We start from the raw sequence: 21,048 nt of genomic DNA, 5'->3' as shown, positions 1-21,048 counted from the left end.
CTATTCTGAAGGCTGAGAGACCACGGCCAAACTGGTTCACTTGGTTTCATTAGCAGAGATGGTAAAATGGAAAGCTCTGTGTTACGGAGTTAAGAGGTTAATAGCTTTGTTGAAAAGGGGTGTTTTTTTACATGAATTATTTAACTGATTTCAGGCAACTTTATAACACCCCCCCTAAAATTCTTACACATAATGAATTACCTGTTTAAATGAAAAATGATATAAGTATTTGGCATCTAAAAGATTTTTCAATTATACTTATATATTAAAGTGTGGTTATACATTACAGACAAAAGTGATTCTTTTTCAACTTGGTTGTTAGGCTTCAATAAGAACTAATGACTCAAAATGAGGTTAGAATAAAATTACTTGTCAATCCATATGACAAATCAAGTTAATTTGGAAACTCATTGTCATTCGGCAAATAGACTTAAAGAAGGACACCATTTATTTCCTGAATTTCTATGAACACATCTACCTCTATTATGCTTCAGAATCTATTCAGTGTTCTAAAAGAAAAGATTTCTAGAACCCAATGTACTTGGAACTATCTTTAGGTGCCTGATTACAGTACCCACCCCGTAGCCAGAACAACACAATCCATCCAAGGAAGCTGTACAGCAAGCCTAACAGGACCACCGTGTTGTAGAAGAGGTAAAGCTCACCACTGTAAAGTAGTATAAGTACACATACACCATTTTAAATTTAAAAAATCTTCTATTTTGACTCTATGGAAAGGGATTCAAGAAGCCCATCTTCCAAATTAAAAAAAAATCACAAATATTGTGTTTTATTTCATAAATGATGGAGCAATGCGTTTGGTCCCATCCATTGCTTGGCTTCTATCCCTTAGAATATAATGGTCTTTGTGATGTGTATCATGTATTTGGCGTTGCTGCCAGTGAATGTGATGACACATAGAAAAGATGATCAATAATAATTAGCAAAAACTGCCAGCTTCCCAGGTGGTTTTGTTTTAAATATCCACTTCTAAGTGTGAAACAACCAGAATGTCTGTTCTAGAGATACAACTTAGAAATGGCAGTTAAGTTTCCAGATCAGTTGTTCACACCCTATTTAAATGATATGACACCAAAATACTCATAGTGCAGCCCGAAGTACCTGCATGTGGATGGCAGTGCTATACTTTAGAACTTTTAGATTCAACTTAAACATGTTTATCTAAATCCATGTACAATGCACACTTCCCAAGGTGGGGGAAATTGCCCTTTCTAACAGCTTTCAGTGTAAATCTGCTTTGTCTTCCAATTTAGTGGGGCAGAAACTCTTGTGTCCTGGGAGGTCCGTGGGGTCTAAAGTTGTTGTGCTGGTACTTTCCCACCTACAGCAATTGCCACTGACCCTTGGAGCTTTCTCATCCTCTCTGGAGCTCCAGGTATCAGACAGCATCAGAGGCAGGGGTGTGTTGAAGTCAGCTTAAAATGGCTTTAGCAGCAATGATTAAACTTGCAGGAACTTTGAGAACTAGTGGTAAATACAGCCATTATTAAAATTAAAACAGATAAACATCATTAAACAAATTACTGCAATAAAAATAGGATTATTCAAACTCATCATTTCCTACCTATTACTATAGCATTTTACTATTATTTATACTCTTGATGGTATCTATGCATTTTGGATGGTGGAAATACTTCACAACGGTGTGTTCTTATAGACCACTTCACTGATGTGTATCCACTGACTTCAAGTTTTCAATGCCATAGTCAATGATGTTGCATTGGCAGCTGCAATTTGGTCAAAGCAAGAGTATTTACACCAGAGTAAGTGGCAGACACTATTCATTAGGCCTTTTTTTTTTTTTGGCAAACTAGCTTCTCTAGCCCACCTCTGTCTTCGAAGGTATCAATTATACCTAACAGTGATGCTTACCCAACAGGAAGTTTCATATCTAAAACAGGAAACAAAATACTTCACCAGGGCATTTATACAGTACATTCAACATTTTTATGTAGCTAAAACTGTGACCAAATAAACACCAGGAAATACTGACAAGAAAAGAAAATGTCACAAGGATTGTAGATTAATAGCTGTGATGATGCAGGAGGAAATTGAAAACCAAGTGAAAATGTTTGGGGTTGATTATATGTACTTAAAATGATCAAAGGCATCTCTTTTTCCTGCAGTTCTTTGACTATTGTCCAAGCTATTGTCCCCAGACAAAGTCAGGATCCCAACCTCCAAGTGAGGGAAAGAAAATAAATAGGCATTAAAAAAAAATCTGTCCCTATTAACATTGTACCTTGGCTATCTGCCAAGAACTTAGACTTTATAAGTCTTAGTCTCTTGATCTACTAAATGGCCAATAGTCAATAAAACTATTCGGCATTTTAAATGATGTAATGTGTATAACACAGAGGATCTTGACACTGACATGAAAATCACCTAGGAACTCTGAAAAAATATCGACACTCAGGGTCACAATTATAAGGATCCTAACTGAAATGATCCAGAGAGTAGCTGTCTATCAGTATCTCAGACAATCTCCTTGGATAATTTTACCATGTAATACACATTGAGTGCTATTAGCCATGATTAGCGCTTCAGTCTATAAGGCAGTCTAAACAATTATCGACAGATAACGGTGTTGAGACATACGGCTGAGAATGTGTTTATTAATTTGTTCCTTTGCTAGCTGTGTCCAGAAGCCAGACATTTCCTTGCTGTACTCACTCAACCCCTCAATGAGGATAAAGCCACTTAAAATTTTTTATCGCACTAAAGAAGCCTCTTAAAGTATGTGGATTCTGAGATCCATTTATTAAGTGTGAGAGTCCAAAATTTGTTCTTAGCTTACTTAAAACAAGTTTTATTGCTGCTGTGTGGCTAGCTGCACACAATTTAGTTAAAGCTTTCGAATCAGTATTTGCACCAAGTTTTGCTGCTACCACACAAGTTGGAACCACAGCTGTGACCAAATGGACCACGGATGGCTTCCCTACCTGGCCTTCCCACTGCTACTGTGGCCAACCTTCAATCTAGACTCCTCTGTCTGCCAAGACTCTTTGAACAACACGCAGCACATCTTCTTATTCATCTGCCTAAATCCCTCCTTTGATGGCTCCCTACCACGCCTAGAGACAACCTCAAAGTCCTTCCCTCCCAGGCCTGTTTGATCCTAGGTCCTTGCTTCTGCTCTCTTTGAACTCATAGGTTTCTTCTCACCCCTCCATTCGTTCCAGCTTCTCTGACTCTTTCACTATTCCTTGAACACATCAAGCAAAGTCTCTTTTTTATGTTTTTTGACCCCTTTTCTATGTCCCACTTGGAACCTTCTTCTGTTCCAAAAGGCTTGGCTCTTTCTCCCTTTGTTTGGGTGTCTGGTCGTGGTCACCTTCTCAGAGAACTTCATGACCACACTAGGATAGCACGTCCACTCCACACACTGTTGTCACTCTTCATCCATAGGTCCAGTTCTATTTTCCTTTACAACACTTAATACATTCATTATATCATGTATGTATTTTTTGTTTCATTTTTTGTCTAAGGAACTTGAACTAGATGAGATGAACTTCCTTTGCATTGCCTTTGTGTTCCAGCATCTAAAGAGGGATAAGGATAGAACAGGAACTCAGTAAATACTCCTTGTTTAAATTCATCAAGTTGCAGCCTGGATAAGTTGCCTCTGAACTCTGTGAGTTCCAGAATATTCTAGAATTATTTCGGTTCATTGATTAAAAACAGCCAGACCAATTAGCTTCACAACAGATGGTAAACCTAAAGCCAAGCAGCCATCTTGCTAATTTTGGCATCTGTCATGGGGTGAATTAGGCAAGAATATGCATAGGTCAGCTAAATTTTAGCTGATTATGGGAAACACACCTGAAGCCCTAGTCCTTCCATTATTTGTATTTTCCTGAGATCTGAAGGAGTCTGCCTTTTCATAAGCCCAAGAGGCAGGGGTTAAATCAGTTTTAATTCTGCTGTGTTAGTGATCTGCAGGAAAACACCACCCTATGTCTTAGACAGTACTGTGGGTGACTTGAAAGGTTGGCAGCAATATACCACAGGCTCTAAAGTCACAATTCTCTGCTTAATAAGGTCACAGTTTGCAAATCAAGCAATATTAAAAGTGTTCAACATATTAAATGTAATAAACACAAGCATCTGATGGAATGTGTACAAAAGCAGACAATATTTTTCTTCCATAATACTAATTTCCGATGAGAAGTGTCAAAATAGATGTCAATCATTATTATTAATCAATGTTTCAAATTAATAATTAAACTAATATTTCTTTCCTGGAAGTGTGTGGACAAAGGAACCATTAGAAATACCCAGGCAGGCGTTTTGGTTACTTTGGTGCGCATGATACCAGAGATGGTTAAAATCTTTGCATGGTTTCATCAGTTTTGTTGATGTCATGCAGACTCAAATGATATCTGCCTTTGTTGAAGTAAGCGGGCTCTTATTCACACTACAGAAATTAAATGATCAGTTCTCATCAAACAAAAAGTTGTTCTAAGGAAAAGGTATTCTTCTGACATTTACTCAAATTTTATTCTTTCAGGAAATAGGCAATCCTTTGACAGAAAAAATATGTTATTGCCAGAGGATATGTAATCCTCTTCTATATTTTGCTGGTTTTCTATTTTCTTGGTGCATAAGGAACAGATGGAAATAAAGCTGATCTAATGAAATAATTTCTTTTACATCTCAGCAATAAGGAAAACTAAAATTCAATGAAGCAATCTAACCAAATTTACCACATATATATGTATTTTGGACATTTTATAGGAAGTATAAAAAACAAGGGGAAATCATGTGAATTATTAAAATAATATTTACCTTTCCATCTCCTTTCAGACAACTTTATAGTTGTTATTTGTATTATTCTCTAACTTCTCCTTTTCTCCTAACTGTGAATGCAAAAACCTATACCGCTTGTTCCAAAGTGATGTTTAGCTTTCCTAGAGATTTTCACACTCTGAATAAGTTCTACTCACTAGGACTAGGCCTAATCCTACCATGTTTAAAAGGAAAATACGAATACTCTCAGACTGCCAGATGGTAAAATAGCCTTTTCCACTGTACTACAGGCCTATGCTCACCTCTACTACGCTATCAGATTTTAAAATAAAATTATTTGCTTTCAAACCAAGCTATGGTGCTGATTAAAAGTATGTCATTATTAGCAAATTAGAGCAACACGGGGAACAATGAATTTGACTTCTATCTGGAATTTAACTCACCCTACATCCAACCCAGAGTGCCACATTTATGACAGCTAAAAACAGTGGCAGCCAATCACGTGAGCACAACTGCTTCTCACACCAGCATTCGCAACCCACGAGACCAGGGGCTGGGCAAGTATTCTGTGACGTAGTTCACACAGAAAAAGCCAAGAGCACTCTGTAGCGGGTTGTTTGCATGAAATAGGCAAGCTTTCCTTTTACCGGAAGGGATACATCCTGCAATTAAGGAATATATTAATGACACCAAAGACGATATCTCAATTGGACCCCTGTTGCTAGTTCTCCTAGGCAACTGACAAAAGCAAACACTAGAATCTATGAAAAGCTGAGCACCCAGAGGAAGAGTAGAGATGGGAGACAGTTAAGCATTGTAGAGACAAGCTGACCCGAGGCGGGTGTGAAAAAGGAAAGAGACAACGGTCTTAACTAACTGCAGGTAAAGTAGCTTCTGCGAACTTCACAAAAACGTATGACATCATGAACAGGTTTTGAGGATCTTATTCTCATAACCCATGCAAGCGGGAGCCGCGTAATCACACAAACGTGGAGTGAGAAAATAGAACCAAGGCCTTAGCTCTCCTGCTCCATCTTACTTCTACATCTTTAAAATTTCCCCAACAGAAAAAACAATTACTGTTCAGCTCTTCATGCTAACACTAAATGCATGAGCATGTGTGCAGGAGGGTGTGCGTATCTGAGCGTAGGGAGGCTATGAGGCAATTATTAGCTCAAAATCATGGGATTAGTTGAATACCTTGAGATATTTAAGATAAATCATTAAATATTAAAAGACGTATACTTTTTATTGTATTATTTTCTTTCTCTGTACCCATGCTGCACAGTGAGGTCTATCTATCAGCTACTCATACTCCTTAGACTATAGGGCATTTGGCATAGACACTGATTTGGAAACGTGGGCATCTGATTATAAAAGTCACACCTGAGTTAATGTGGGTAAATTCCTACGTTTCACATATGCGAAGCACGAAATCATTGCCTAAAATTTAAAAATGCTGAAACACTCAGAGCTGCACACTAGTGTTGTCTCTTCCTCTATAAATTTCACTTTGTTTTCCGGCTCGCCGTGTCTCTACCACTTCACTGGGGACTTGGAGGGAGTGAACAGCTGACGCAGACAAGCACCGCGGGATTCGTCAGAGAGAAGCCAGTGGCTGCCTCTCCAGGACACGGCTGAGTCCTCAGCCAGAGAGGCACGCATCATGATTCTAAGTGGAGGAGAAAGATGAAGTTTATGCATGAAGAAATACAATTTCGCTCGGGGAGCAAAACCTGCCAGAAGCTGTGGCTGAAATAAGAAGAAAAAGTCGAACAAAGAAGGAAGACGATGGAAAGAAATTTCAGATAATTAGTCTGAGCTCTGAAAAGAATCCATGAAAAAAATCAGTAAGTGGTGGTGGAGAGGTAAAGAATTGAGAATAAACATCTCCCTTTCTGCGCAGCAGAGGATTTAACCAAATGTAAGTTCTGTGCTTTCTAAGGCTGCTACAAGAGGATAAATTTAAGAGCTAATATGCTTCTTTGTATCTTGCAGCTAACAATGCGTGCATTGCACATAGACACACACACACAAGCACACACACACCAATTTTTAATGTTCACTGCTCATAAGAGTTTCAGAAGAAAGACCGGATCACAAGACAATCAGATCTCCAGTTCTATGGCCCAAATCTTCCTGCTTTTCTCCTATTTTTGAGGCGTTCATTTTCTCTCCATGATTTTCTTCCCTCGTCTATCCGTTACAAAGCATTGCTCCTCACGCCCTGGCCCCCAGAAGTAGGTATTGGCTCCCTTTCCTGGACACTATTATAAGCTCCTCCTCTCTCATCAGCATTTTATGTATGCTGCTGTTGATTCCCACAAGCTCATCCAGAGTTTACCGTCCTTGAGTTTCAAACCTTTATTTCCCAGTATTTATTGCCTACTTGCAGCTTAACACTTCTTAGGAATTACATGACCCTCATTACTAAAATTGCCTTTTTTCTTCCTCCAGAAACCGTTTTTTTTTTTGCTATCTCCATTAACAATATCACATCACTCAAGCCAAAGAATCTGGAAACTGGCTGCAATTCTCCGTCTCAATTTTCTTGCCATAAATACATAGCTGCAAACAATATAAAGCAGCAGTCAAGTGCTTGGTTCAAAGCTGGACTGTACTCTTTACTTGCTGAGTAACCTTGAGTAGGTCACTCTGCCTCTCTGTGCCTCTGGCTTACAAGGTGAACGTGATTAACTGGATAATATATGTTCTGTGCTCAGACCATTGTCTGGCACTTAGTAAGTGCTCAATAATTTATGATTTCTCACCTCCATGCCTCATGCATGCTGTTTGCTCTACTTCAAATGGTCTTTTCGGGTTTCTATTATAATTTAGATGGCAGGCTGATCACCTAGCGCAGAAGCATCTGGGATGCTGTCTTTGCTGATGGATTGGCTTCTGGTTTTAACAAGTGTCCTACGAATTATAAGTAATAAATCTCCTCTAATTTAAGGGACAGGTGACTTGGATTGTTGCTTTGACCTTTGGTAAATCAGTGAAGAGGAAAGTGGATGCACTTAGTCTGGTGCGGAGGTGATGGGCCACACAGCAAACGCTGTACTGATCCCTCAGCCGCAGGTTCCAAGGCCTGGCGTAATTGGTGAGTGGTCCTTCTAAAGATTCTTTAATGAGCAGAACAGTGTGTCTTACCCAAATTCTTATTTTTAACAGCTAGCAGAGCTCCTGATCAGTACTGGTAAGTCCTCAATATGTGCCGAGGCAAAAGGAGAAGGAAGGAAATAAAGGTGGGAGAAGGAAGTCAGAGAGATTGGAGAAAAGACACAGAATGAAAGATGGGCATAGGGCTGGGTGTGGTGGTGCACGCCTGTAATCCCAGCACTCCGGAGGCTGAGGCAGGAGGATCGTTGCGAGTTTGAGACCAGCCTGGGTTACAAAGTGAACTCAAGGCCAGCCTGAACTGCATAGCGAGACCCTCTCTCAAAAAGACAAAAAGAAAGAAAGAAAGAAAGAAAGAAAGAAAGAAAGAAAGAAAGAAAGAAAGATGTGCATAGATACACCAACAATAAAGATGCCCAGTAAAGTGTGGAAATATTGGCTGTTATTATGATGGAGGAATTCAATGCAGGCATACTATCTCAAATTTTGAAGACATAAAATATGAAGAAATAAGGAATAAGGAAGTACCTACTTTCATAGAGAGCCATTACAACTTACAAATGTCAAAGGGAGATTTCAAATAAACAAATTTTTTAAAAGGGTAGACGTTTGGATCTGTAAATATAATTTAAAAAATAATATGAAAAATAGAAATAGTGGTGAATAATTCAAGACTATTTTTCCTAAGCACTTACCTGTATCCCAAATGGAAGGAAATGCAAGCCAATCTGACTGAACTCACAATAAATATTAGGAATTTCAATTATAAAGTACCTGGAAGAAAATAAGTATGCATTTCCTCTTCATGTACCAGGAAATTTAGGACAAATAGTGACTGATTTTAACAAATGTGGCAGAAGTGCTGGCCCTAGGTGAGTAGGACACCACGTCTATGAACATCATTGAAGCTCAAATTAAATTTCCAGACTGTCCAAGGTGGGGCTACACAGGGTGCCTTTGCACACTTTGCATAGTGCTCCAGGTAACTGTGGGAATGCATGCCCCCAGGTCACTTTGTTACAGGTCCCTGCAGTGGTAGCAGATTGTGATGTACCTGGAGAAGTTCTCCTTTGGTCACTGAGATGGCTGATCTGGCTGTTTCTCCTGTTTTATTGCCGGTCCTATAACTTTTTTTTTTTCTTCCAGTACCAGGAATCGAACTCATGACCTTGTGCTTGCCAGGCAGGCGCTGTGCCACTGAGCTAAATCCCCAGCCCTTGGCATCATTTTTCCATTATTATCATCATCTTTTTTTTTTTTTTTTTTTCGGTACAGGGAATAGAACTCATGACCTCGCACTTCCCAGGCAGGCGCTGTGCCACTGAGCTAAATCTGCAGCTTCTATTATCATCATCCTTAATGAACTGGATACTGACACTGGACTTCCTTTTTTTTTGTTTTTTTTTGTTTTTTTTCTGTACTGGGAATCGAACTCACAACCTTGTACTTGCCAGGCAGGCGCTGTGCTGCTGAGCTAAATCCCCAGCCCCTGACTTCCTTTTTATTACCCTACAATAATTTTACCCACATCAATACTTGAGCAGTTTCTAACCCTAAGAGTAGAGAAGAATCAACTTATATCATGGTTTGTATTATTTTCCCTGATTTTGAAATATAATGATTTCACTCTCTCTTTCTTTTGATGTTTCCAGTGAGGCAAACATTTTCTTATATGCATTCTCCAAATTCCATACTACAGCTCCATAATTGTAAAGGTGTGTGAGCTATAGTCAAGCTAACAGTGATGTTTTTGATCAAAGGCAAATGGTCGACTAAAGATTATAGAATGTATAGAGATCTTTAGGGTCCATTGTAAATGGAAGCTTTAGGTACACACTAACCACATATGTATGCATGCGAGTGTATATTTAATTTAAAAATACCACCATGGCTGTGTGTGGTGGCACATGCCCACAATCCCAGCACTTGGGAGGCTGAGGCAGGAGGATTGCTGTGAGTTTGAGGCCAGCCTGGACTACAAAGTGAGCTCAAGGTCAGCCTGAACTGCATAGCGAGACCCTGTCTCAAAAAGATAAGTAAAATAAAATAAAATAAAAATACCAGCAGTAATTGTGGGCTGTGGGCTTCTCCTTCAACCTAACCAGGGTCCACCACTATTACTATAGGAAAGGTTGAGCCAAGATTTGATCACAAGTAGTATTTGAGGCAATGAGCACTTGTGTTCAAGAAACCATCATTGTTCAGGCGAAGGCACAAATTATTGCGCATAGAGGTAAATGAGACGAAGAGGGGGGCTAATGATATTTGGAGGTTGAGTAAGTATGACATTGGGAGGTCATGAGGGTTAGGCGTGGTCACCAGGCTGGGACTCCCAGGCTGGGATTAGTGGTTTTACAACCAGAGGAAGAGCCCTCTGGGTTTCCAGCTCTACTCTCACCAGGTAATGCCTTACACCACACGAAAAAGCACCACTAACGCTCTCACCAGATGTCTCCACTTGACCCGGGATTTTCAGAACTGTGAGAAACAAATTCCTTTCCTTTATAAATTGTCCAGTCTGTGACACTTTTTATAGCAACATAAAATGGTCTAAGGTAGCTCCTTTGTTATCTTTGGTCTAGTTCTTTTGTGCAAGATGCTAAATCTTCCTTCTGCTGGGTCCAGGGTAGGAGGAAAATAATAACTTGAGAATATCATAGCTTCTCAATGCCTTATAAAAATTATTACTTTGGGATGCACATTTAGTTTTTCCACAGAGCACATTACTGACTGCCATCTTTTTTCTTAGCTTAGATGAAAATCTGGACAGGGTTGTGCGTATTCTAACAATTACTACAAGCTCACTATATTGAAGGGTAATAAAGTCGCTAAAAACTTATTCTTATATTTCCAGTCAAATACTTGACTTTTGTATACTGAATGCAAGATTAGGATTTCACAATGAAGTAAATAATATTTAATTCTGCTGTTAAGTAGAAATCTTTATGGCTTGTGTCTAGATGTCCATCCCACCAAGCTTCATGCAGTCATAGTGGGGCTTTTCAGAGGTGGCTAAATCCAGAGTGTGTGACTGATTGATTCATGGTGCACTGCTAAGATTAAGGGTGCTAGGATGAAGGGTGTATGAGTACTAAATCAGTCCACTGATTGGTTTGGCACTGCCCTAATCTTGGTAGCTTAGATAGAATATAAAGGAGGGGCAGAAAAAGCTGTGAAGGTCCCTTGCTTGCTTGTTTTGCTACCTCTGGCTACCATGAATTGTCTCCTTTGTGAAGCCTGTCTGCCATGTCACTCTGCTTTGCTGCCAGCTGATTATGGACTAAAATCTCTACATACTCTGAGCCAGAATAAACCTTTCTTCCTTTAACTTCGTGTGTCGGGTATTTGTCTTAGCAACAAAAAAAGTAACTGACAGAATTATTTCCCCCCTTGGTTCCCTGAAAGCTCGCAGAATCTAAGTATATTCTTCTATAGGATTTTATTTTTACAAGATTAAAAATAATCTATTTGCATTTAACAGTTGCATCCAGTTTTCCCAGTAGGTTTCTCAAATACACTTTGTGAGCAAAGAGATGAACAATGTCTGATAAGTCAAAATGTTTTAGGAGGCCGAGGAAGGGTCTTTCAAAACTTTAGAAGAAAGCAAGATTTACACAAATACCAACTAAGCCAAGATATATTTAACCTTCTAAAACACTGCATAAATTCATGATAAAAACTAAGGAGAGGAGAGATAAAATAGTCTCTGACAGTTGCAAGGAGAATTTGGAGAGAAAAGACTATTTGAGCTGGATAGGAAAAGAAAAATAAGACTTTTCTAAGAAAAGAGAGTGGAAGGCATTCTAGGTGAAAGTAATAGAATTTGCAAAGAGAAAGTTGGGAGAAATACAGCCAGCTTGGGTTGGATGTTATGTAGATTGATGGAGAGCAGAATGTAATGCTGCAGTCACATGCTACCGTGGGCCATACTGTAGAGACCAGAATGGCTATTAATGGATGGGGGTGGGGTGGGAACTATTTGTGAGAAGAATAATGCCATCAGATTCATCACTAGACTTGACATTATAGTCTCTGAAAAAGCAGAAATATGTGCATTTGCATTTTAGCAGCCCACAGAATAATCTCTGATGTTGGCACGATTGGCAGTGGTCTTGAAAACAAGAGGGTGGTAAATGCTGAGGACCTTCCTGGCCATGTGGAGAGGCTCCTCATTATTTTCCCCTCAAACGAAATCAAGCCAGGCTGCAATTTTCTGGTTTTTGACATAAAATGACATCCAAAGATAAGAAGAAGGGATATATGGTGAAAAATTAATTATGAAAACTGCTCAGAGAGAGTAAATAATTTCACGTGTTTCAGGTAACTCACACTAGTGTTTTGAAACAAATGAATGGAGAAAAAATAAGGCAATGCTGAGAGCTCCAAGAATAAGATTCCAAGAAGCAACTACACCATTTCATGTCATGTGAACTTTGGCAATTAGCCAAATGTTTCTGGAACTAATTAATGCATAAACATTCATCGAAACATTATATACCAACTCTTCTGCTAGAATATATATGGAGAGTGCTTCTATGAATGCTACGTTGATAGAAATGGAAAGAGTAATTTTTCCCCTGGACTCAGAAAGATAATCTATGTTTGACCATTAAATCTTGAGTCCAGGGCCTCGGAGTTAGCTCCAGAGAGGTATTTTTAGCAGCGTAATTCTATTCTACCACTTTTTTTTTTTTTACCTAAGATGTTCATCACACAATGTGTATAAACCAACTTCCTCAGAGCTTTGCTTTCTCTCTAATCCTAGATAAGAACTGGTATATATCGTAACCAAAGGGTGGATGAGTATGTTTGCCACATAAAAAGGCTCACTACGGTGTGCACTTGTGCAGTGTAATCTGTGAGTGAATAAAATAAATGACTGAATAGGAAGGAATATAAACATGGGCATTGAACTAGGGTTGCTATCTCAGAAAATCTCTCAGAATTTTGGTTTCCATTCAGAGTTTCTCTCTGCCCAGAGATATTAACTTCCTTTGTAAATCCTTAAGTCTGTATAATATGAAAGTGTTCCAAGTTTTCATCAAAAGCTTCATTTTCTGTTATCAGTTGGAGTAATGATCCTTATAGAGGCAGATGAGCTAATCACGAAGCATTTAAAGATAAGCTGATGTTATAAATGCTAGATCACAAAGCCGTTAGATTCACTTCTAAAATCCTCCTAAACATGACTCACTGCCATCAACAAAGACACATGCACACACATGTACTGACATCCCCAGGAAATACACTAGATTTTTACAACAGATTTAAAAATAGATGCAAAGTACAACCAAGTCAAATTTAGAACCATCAAAAGGAGGAGTTCCTTTGATTCTTCACTTGGTGCCATTAGACAATCTGGTATTAATATAATGTAAAATGTTTTGGATAGTAGCAGGAAGGCAGTAGATACCATTTGATTACAACAAATGAGTATAATTTATAATTTCATTATATGAAATACCACACATTTCAAATCTTTTTCCACAGCCACAAATAGAACTTTTTTGATTTCAAAAGGAATAATTTTCAAATTTCAAATAAAAAGGAATAAATTTCAAATAAAAATTATGTGTTTGTCTTTTGCCCAAAGTAACTGTAATATTACAACTGTCTAACCTTGGAAAATAATACCAATTATTTGGGCAAATGTTTAATATCTATATCTACATTTATATCTGCATTTAAAATACTCACAGAAATAACTAAATATAATTTGATAAAATGTATCTAGTTCCTCAGGAAAAAGTTTGCTTCTTGAACAAAGTAAATTCTTGATTTAGATATCCTATTAGGAAAAGAAATCTTTCTATTTAGCATTTTCAGTATTTCAGAATTTGTTCTGGGTTCATTTCCTTTGTTAAATACAAATATTTATGCTCTTAACCAATACTCTCAAACACTGAAGAGTTCTATGACCTATGTTTTACTAAGTTTCCTTGTGAAGCCACTTTCAAAAGTAACTTCCTCCCATGATTGTAGTAACTGATTTTACTCTACTTTTGTTTTCCTTATCAGTCTTCATTTATTTTACGAATTGTTAAACTACCTACCATGACTACTGCACTCTCAAAATATTCCCAGTAGGAGGTATAGAATGGAATGTGCAATGTTACTAGAAAATTATCTGCCATTGAGCATGTCTTCTTATCCACAGAAAGACATTTAGTGGATAATACAAAAAAAGGAACAGATTGAGTGAATAACCAACCATATCTCTGCTCTAGTCTGAGTATTTGTTCTGGCTTCTCAAATTCATATACTGAAATCCTTTTTCCAACACTGATGGCATTAACAGATAAGGCCTTTGGGAGGTGATCAGAGAATGAAGACAACCTTTAGGAAATGGATTCGGGCCTGTATAAAAGAAGTTTAAGGGAGTTTGTTTGCCTCCTTATGCATGTGAGAACCCAGTGAGAAAATGCCCGCAATGTATCAGGAAATGGGGCCTCCCAAGATATTGACTTTGTCAGCACCTTCACCATGGACTTCCTGACCTCCAGAACTGTGATAAATATATTTCTGTGGTTTATAAACTTCCAGTCTTGGATATTTCATTACAGTAGCCCAAATGAACTAAGACAGTATCTACATTTTAAACTGTAAAAAAATTGTATTTTTGTCTCAAAAAATAAATCTAAAGATTGTCTTATTTATAATGGATTATCATATCTTTTCTTAAAGATTCCCAATGACAATCTTTTTTTTTTTTTTTTTTGGTTTTTCTCCAGTACCAGGAACCGAACTCATGACCTTGCGCTTGCCAGGCAGGCGCTTTTGCTGCTGAGCTAAATCCCCAGCCCCTTGCTATGCAATTCAGGCATAGCAAAAGCTCACTTTATAGCCCAGGCTGGTCTCGAACTCACAACAGTCCTCCTGCCTCAGCCTCCTGTGCGCTCAGATTAAGGAGTGCACCACTACATCTGGCCCCCAATAACATCCTTAACCTTTAGGTTTAGCAGTTTTGCACATTTTCATAAATGTTAAATTGAGTGAATTGCTCAGAGCTGACACAAACCCAACAAATGTGAAAATGTGGAATGTGTATGTTCAAGGTGTAATGTGACTTCAAAGAACAGGCAACCAACTTGGCTGAGGGTGTCAATGGTATGGAAAAAGTGCCAAGAAGAGAGGTGGTTTAAGCTGGATTTCAGAGAAGAGAGGTAACATTTTCAAGACAAATCTGGAGAGAGTTGTTGCAGCATAAGGAACACCCCACTTCATGTCATGGAGGCATGGAATGACATGCTGAGTAGATTAGAATGCAGCATTTAGAAGTGGATTGTCATGGAAACCAGTGTGAGAAAGGGTAGGAGCACCGACCATTGGCTACAAGGCAATGAAAAGTCACTTATGTGTCAATTCCTTTATCAATCTACTTTGTCTAAGGATGCCAATCATTCTTTCCACGTTTATATCCAGTCTCAGTGGGTTTGCCTTGCTAAATTTCATAGAGCATAGCAAGTTAGCCCTTAGAGGAAGGATTTTGTGGTGCTTGTGGCTGCAATATCCCATTCTTCCTGTCACTTTCTGAAGAAGTTTTGGAAGTCCTCTTTCATGAGTGTCCTTAGTTGCACTGTTGTGGCTGCCCCAATGCTCTGAAACAATTGAAAACCTTTACCTTACATGTCATTTTGGTGTTGGGGAAGAGCCAGAGTCCCATGGTGCCCAATCTGGTGAGTAAGGTAGATGAGGACACGCTAACTTTTTCGGAGTCTGCCTCTCTGTTGGGTGACACTGGCAGCAGCATTCACCATACTTTTGCTCACTCCTCATAAAGACCCCCAGGAGAGGGGACTTCAGAACTGCTCCAGAAAGGACCAACAGTAATGAGGTAAAGGTGTGTTTGAAGCAGGGGGGGACGTTTTGAGGGGGGAATTAATGGCAATGCATTTTTACTGGAATAAATTTTCTTAAATTTAAAAAGAGTGATTGAGTATTTTGATAAGGATTCAATAAACATTTATTAACATAGGAATGAATAATGTTAGTCAGCTTTGGATTGCTAAATAATATCCCAGATAATGAACTTATGAAGAAGAAACGTTTGTTGGGGCTTATGATTTTGGAGGGTCCAGTCCATACTAATTGGCCCATTGCCTGTGGCCTGAGGCAGCATGGTCCCTCCTGGCAGGTGAGGAGAGCAGGCTGTTCATATCCTTACCTCATAGGTAAGAAAAAAATAGAGAAAGAGGAAGGAGGACTGTCCCACTATCTCCTTCAATGACTGCAATGACATAAAACTTCCCACTTCTTAAGGATTCCACCCCCACTTAGTAGTACACTCTGAAGAACTGTCTCCCCTTAGGAGACCTTTGGGCCTCTGGGGTCGGTTAAGATCCAAACATCAGCCAGTGACAGTGTGAACACTCACACATTTAAAAAATGACTCTTCTGTGCTCATTTCTAGGTGTTCAACTATAACACAAACCAGTGAGCTAATACTGAAGAATGCCACTCATTCAGCTTTCTTTATTGTAAACAGTTCAAATCCTTAGCAAGTGAAAAGCTACTTTTTCATATCAACTATATGCTTACTAAAATTGAGTATGTTTCTGTGAAATAATTTGGTCTGTCTTCCATGCCTTGGAGTGACTTCAAATAGCTTGGCATTTCACACGAGGAATACAGGCTGAATCAAACTGACACTTGAAATTAAAGAGATTGGGAATGAATTCCCTTAGTAAATATTATTCTTCATTATGGAGGCACTACTGATTCAAGGAATTTTTCTTTCAGAGTATAAAACTGATGCATGTGCTTTTTAAAGTAACTACAAATGTACAGTTCTTCATCTTAGAAATAACCACTGTCAACATTTTGGTGTATTGCTTCCCAATACTTTTCTTGTACTTAGGGTTTATTGATTGATTAATTGATCAGTTGATTGATTGTACCTAGAGTTGAATCTAAGCCCTCACACAAGTGCCCTAACCTTGAGCTCTATCACCAGTCCCATATTTTTTTAAAATTAATTTTATTGGGCTGGGGATATAGCTCAGTGGCACAGTACCTGCTAGGCAAGTGTGAGGTCTTGAGTTCAATTCCCGGTACTGAAAAAAAAAAATTTTATTGCTACATTTTATATATACATAATGCTCACATTCAATACAGGAGGTTTGTATCTATATGTAGTTCTTGATTCTTCTTTTCCCCCTATCCTCTCTCCTCCTTTCAGCCCCTCTTTCTCTCCTTATTTATAAAAGCTTAGTTTCTATTTTCTTCTTTCTAATTATTTTCTTTTCCCTTCCTTCCCTTTCCATTTCCCTAACCCATCCCTTGTATCCCTTCTCATTTGAATGTTTTCTTCCTATTTCCAAGTATTTGTTATACATTTTGGTCCTTATTTATTCTTTCAGTTTCACGCGCTAGGGAAACAATGTGATATTTAAACGTATGCGTTTGATTTATTCCATTTAGGAGTATAGACTCTTTTCTTCCCTCTTCCTTCTTTTCTCTCCACCCTCTCCCTACTTCCCCTTTCTTGTGAACAGTTTCTTCCTCTTTCCCAATAGCTCTTATACACTTTGTTCTTTATTTACATATTTGGTATCTTGTACCAGAGAAATGAAGCAATATTCACACATGTGAGTTGTGTATGTTTTACTTAAGAGTATGGTCTCGAAGTGCATACATTTACCTATAATGTCTCAAGTTTATCCTTCTTATGGTGGAGTTGTACTCCGTTGTACGTATGAAAGAACACACCGTTATTCATTCCTCAGTTGAGGGGCACCTTGGTTGTTTCCAAGATTGAGCTATTACAAACTGTGCTGCTATAAACATAGGCATTCATATATCACGTGGTATGATATTTTTAATTCTTCTGGGAAGATACCCAGAAGGGGATAGCTGGATCGAATACGATCTCTAATCCCAGTTTTTTGAGGAATCCTCACACTGGTTTCTCCAGTAGTTGCACCAGTCTACACTCCTATCAACAGTGCCCAAGGGCTCCTTTTTCCCCACACCCCTTCCAGAGTTTGTTATTGGTTGATTTCTTGATAACAGCAATTCTTTCTGTGGTGAGATAATCTCAGCATTGTCTTAATTTGCATCTCTCCAATGACCAGTGATGAATATTTTTTCATGTATATATTTGCCACCTGTACTTCTTCCTCTGAGAAGTGTGTATTCATCTCAGATGCCCATTTTTGGATGGGGTCTTTGAATTTGGGGGGTCTGACTTTTTTCAATTCTTTATATACTTTAGATAGAAGTCGTTTGTCTGAGGGACAACTGGCTAAAATTTTTCCCCACTTTGTGTGCTGTCTTTTCACTCTATTGGAAATTTCCTTTGTTGTGCAAAAGCTTTTTTATAGGGTGAGATTCCAGTTATTGATTCCTTGTAGTATTTCCTGTGCAAAGGGTTTCTTCACACATGCAGAAATTCATTGTTAGAGAGAAAAAGAGTAGAAAAAACTCTTTAAAATATATTATGTACGGTGTAAAATACATGTAAATGTATTATGTATATGCTTAAAATGCACACTTAAAATGTATTATGTATGGTGAAGAAATATTTTTTCAGCAATTGACATTTAAAGGACAGAGGGAAGCCTAGACTATATTTTCTATCAACTTGACAACGTCAAAGACACAGGCCAGTTTCTTGTAAGTGAGAGAAATGCATTAGGTCCACAAGAGAATGGCATTTTCTCAAATACAATCAGAATGACAGGTAGGAAATACAGAAGACATCTATAAATTATTACTTAAATACAAAATGAATGCATTTTGCTGTTTTCAGAAATTAGGAATCATTTTGTAGATTGTGGAGCTAAGGTGGCAAAAACGCCCTGGAGAAACCCCTTCACACTGTCTCTGACTGCACAGATTTCTACCAGCTGCTCAGGATTTGCTCCTGCTACGACTGCAGAGGTCACTGCAGAAGGACAAGGCAGAGGTGCAGGGTGTGACTCTCTCTCAGTGATTTCCTCGTAATCATCAAAGAAAACATGAGCCGGGATCACGAACGCTGCCAGCCACCAGCTGCAAATACAATGACTGTGAAATTTATTTTTGCAAATACACTGGCAATTTTATAACAGTTCCAATGAATACTAAGGAGAGCCCATTCAGTTGGCACATTTACTGAACTGTGCAGGAGTTCTGTATGGTGCAACTGCTAATGGCGTTCTATTTCTACATTTTCTTGAAAAGATACAAACATACGAAATTATAGGTGCTTTAGAGAGTCTTCAGATACAGGGAAAGCACATTTTAAGTCCCTTTACAAAATAAGAATTTATTCTATTGAAGGATGAACATGACCTCTATATGCATTATGTTGGTTTTTATTGGAAAATCCCGAGACTCTATAATTATTTCAAAGTAAAATATTTTGAATACCTTACTCTCTAAAATAGCCTAAAATTGGAACTACATACATGTTTTTAAAAATGAAGAGTGGACTTGTTTCATCTCATTCCTGTTGACATACAATGCGGTGATGAGCTCTTCGATAATTTGACAGCTATTCACATATGCGTAGAAATGATGACGTGGCAAGAGCCGAGGGCTGTTACTTTACACAAAAGACCACCAGTGGCTTCTCTCTGAGATGTTCACATATGAAGCAGAGACATAAAGGAATACAGGAGAAAATTATGTGGATATTGTGGGATAAATCTATATATTTCTGTACATCAATTATTTTGAATTAAGACTCACCACTATTATGACTGCTTTTGTAAAAAGAGATGAATTATGTACTATGCTTGATGCATAGCCCCATGTGATCACATGGTTTAGAACTGCAGCTATCAAGTACAGCAGTGTGGTTCAAATCCCTACAGCTAATGCCTTGTAAGACATGCATATGTTATGTCATTATGTTTAATCTCAATTTCTCTTTTATAAAATAGGGACAGCAATATCTTATGGAGATGCCAGGCATGGTGGTGCATGCCTACAATCCCAGCACTCAGGAGGCTGAGGCAGAAGGATTGTTTTGAGTCTGAGGCCATCTTGGACTAAAAAGTGAGCTCAAGGCCGGCCTGAACTGCATAATGAGTCCGTCTCAAAAAGACAAAAAAAAAAAAAAAAAAAAAGGAATAAATAAAATAATGCACATGCAATATTTCACACAAAATAAGTATAAGTACTCAATGTAGTGGCAATTATTATTTAAAAATAATAAAAGGTAAATTACTACACTATCTCCATTGCCTGGGATAGCATTCATTTTCATTATGAATACCATTCATTAAGCCCTATGTTTAAAAACTACATGTGATGCAATTACTTAAATTTAAGAAAGATCAATGTATTTCCTATTGGCCTGGGAGATAAATATAGCAGGTCATTTATAATATGACGTAGCAATTGTCAAAATAAATAAGACAGAGTAAATCTATCTGAGAGCTTGAACAAAAGCTTCTCAGAGGAGAGGATTTATGTTATTAAGCCTTGCAGAAGGAATAGAGTCCTCAGGTTAATGAAAGAAAGAAAACACAGCAGACAGAGAGGAAACATAAATTAAAGCTATGTACAAATAAGATTAAAAAAAAGAAAAGAAAAGAAAAAGAAGAGGGCACCTTTTGAGAACGAGGCATCATTCTTTGACTACATACAGGATACAGGATACCTGTAAAGCAAAGCAGTAAAGTTAGAACTTCAGGCCTGAAGCAAATGATGTAGCCCTTTTTATGCCTACAGGCTTGTTGCCATGCCAGAGAATCTAGACTTCGCTCTGTGGCTTTGTGAAAGGGAAGCGTGACCGCGTTTGCATCTCAGAAATCTCACTGGGTCGCAGGGCAGGGAGCGGAGTGACGGAGCTGTGATGTGGGAATAGATTAGAACCGCCCCTAGTGTTTCAGAACAGCCCGGACCAAGAGCTGGTGAGAAAGAGGCAAAGGGAGAAGACACCCAGAGATAAAAACCAGATGTATGGTGGAACTTTCAGCGTGGTCCTTTGGTTCCAAAGGACCAAGTGATGCCTTCCGCAGCACTGTTCACGCGGCTGAAACACTCAGGCTGACTCTCACTTACAGGGTCAGTGGCTGCTGAGATGGGGAAGACGCGAGGGACGAGGGCTGCGGTCCCTGTTTCAAATGCGTGGGCGAGGGGCTGGGGATTTAGCTCAGCGGCAAAAGCGCCTGCCTGGCAAGCGCAAGGTCGTGAGTTCGGTTCCCGGTACCGGAGAAAAACCAAAAA

The 21,048-nt window shown here is 38.6% G+C and overlaps 1 long non-coding RNA gene across 1 annotated transcript in view; it reads right to left on the bottom strand.

Annotated features, from left to right (window-relative positions):
- Nucleotides 1–19,084: 19,084 nt before the first annotated feature.
- The window catches only part of LOC106147773, a 78,557-nt gene continuing 76,593 nt past the window's right edge, over nt 19,085–21,048 (bottom strand). The window contains exons 2-3 of the long non-coding RNA XR_001232724.1: nt 20,430–20,479; nt 19,085–19,448 (exon numbers count right to left, since the gene is read on the bottom strand). This is a non-coding gene — a long non-coding RNA (uncharacterized LOC106147773). The remainder of the gene's footprint in view (nt 19,449–20,429; nt 20,480–21,048) is intronic.

Source organism: Chinchilla lanigera, unplaced genomic scaffold, assembly GCF_000276665.1.
Source record: "Chinchilla lanigera isolate Chin_1 unplaced genomic scaffold, ChiLan1.0 scaffold00009, whole genome shotgun sequence".
Taxonomy (NCBI): domain Eukaryota; kingdom Metazoa; phylum Chordata; class Mammalia; order Rodentia; family Chinchillidae; genus Chinchilla; species Chinchilla lanigera.
The sequence above is the reverse complement of the archived record's forward strand: the minus strand, read 5'-3'. Positions and strand labels throughout refer to the sequence as shown.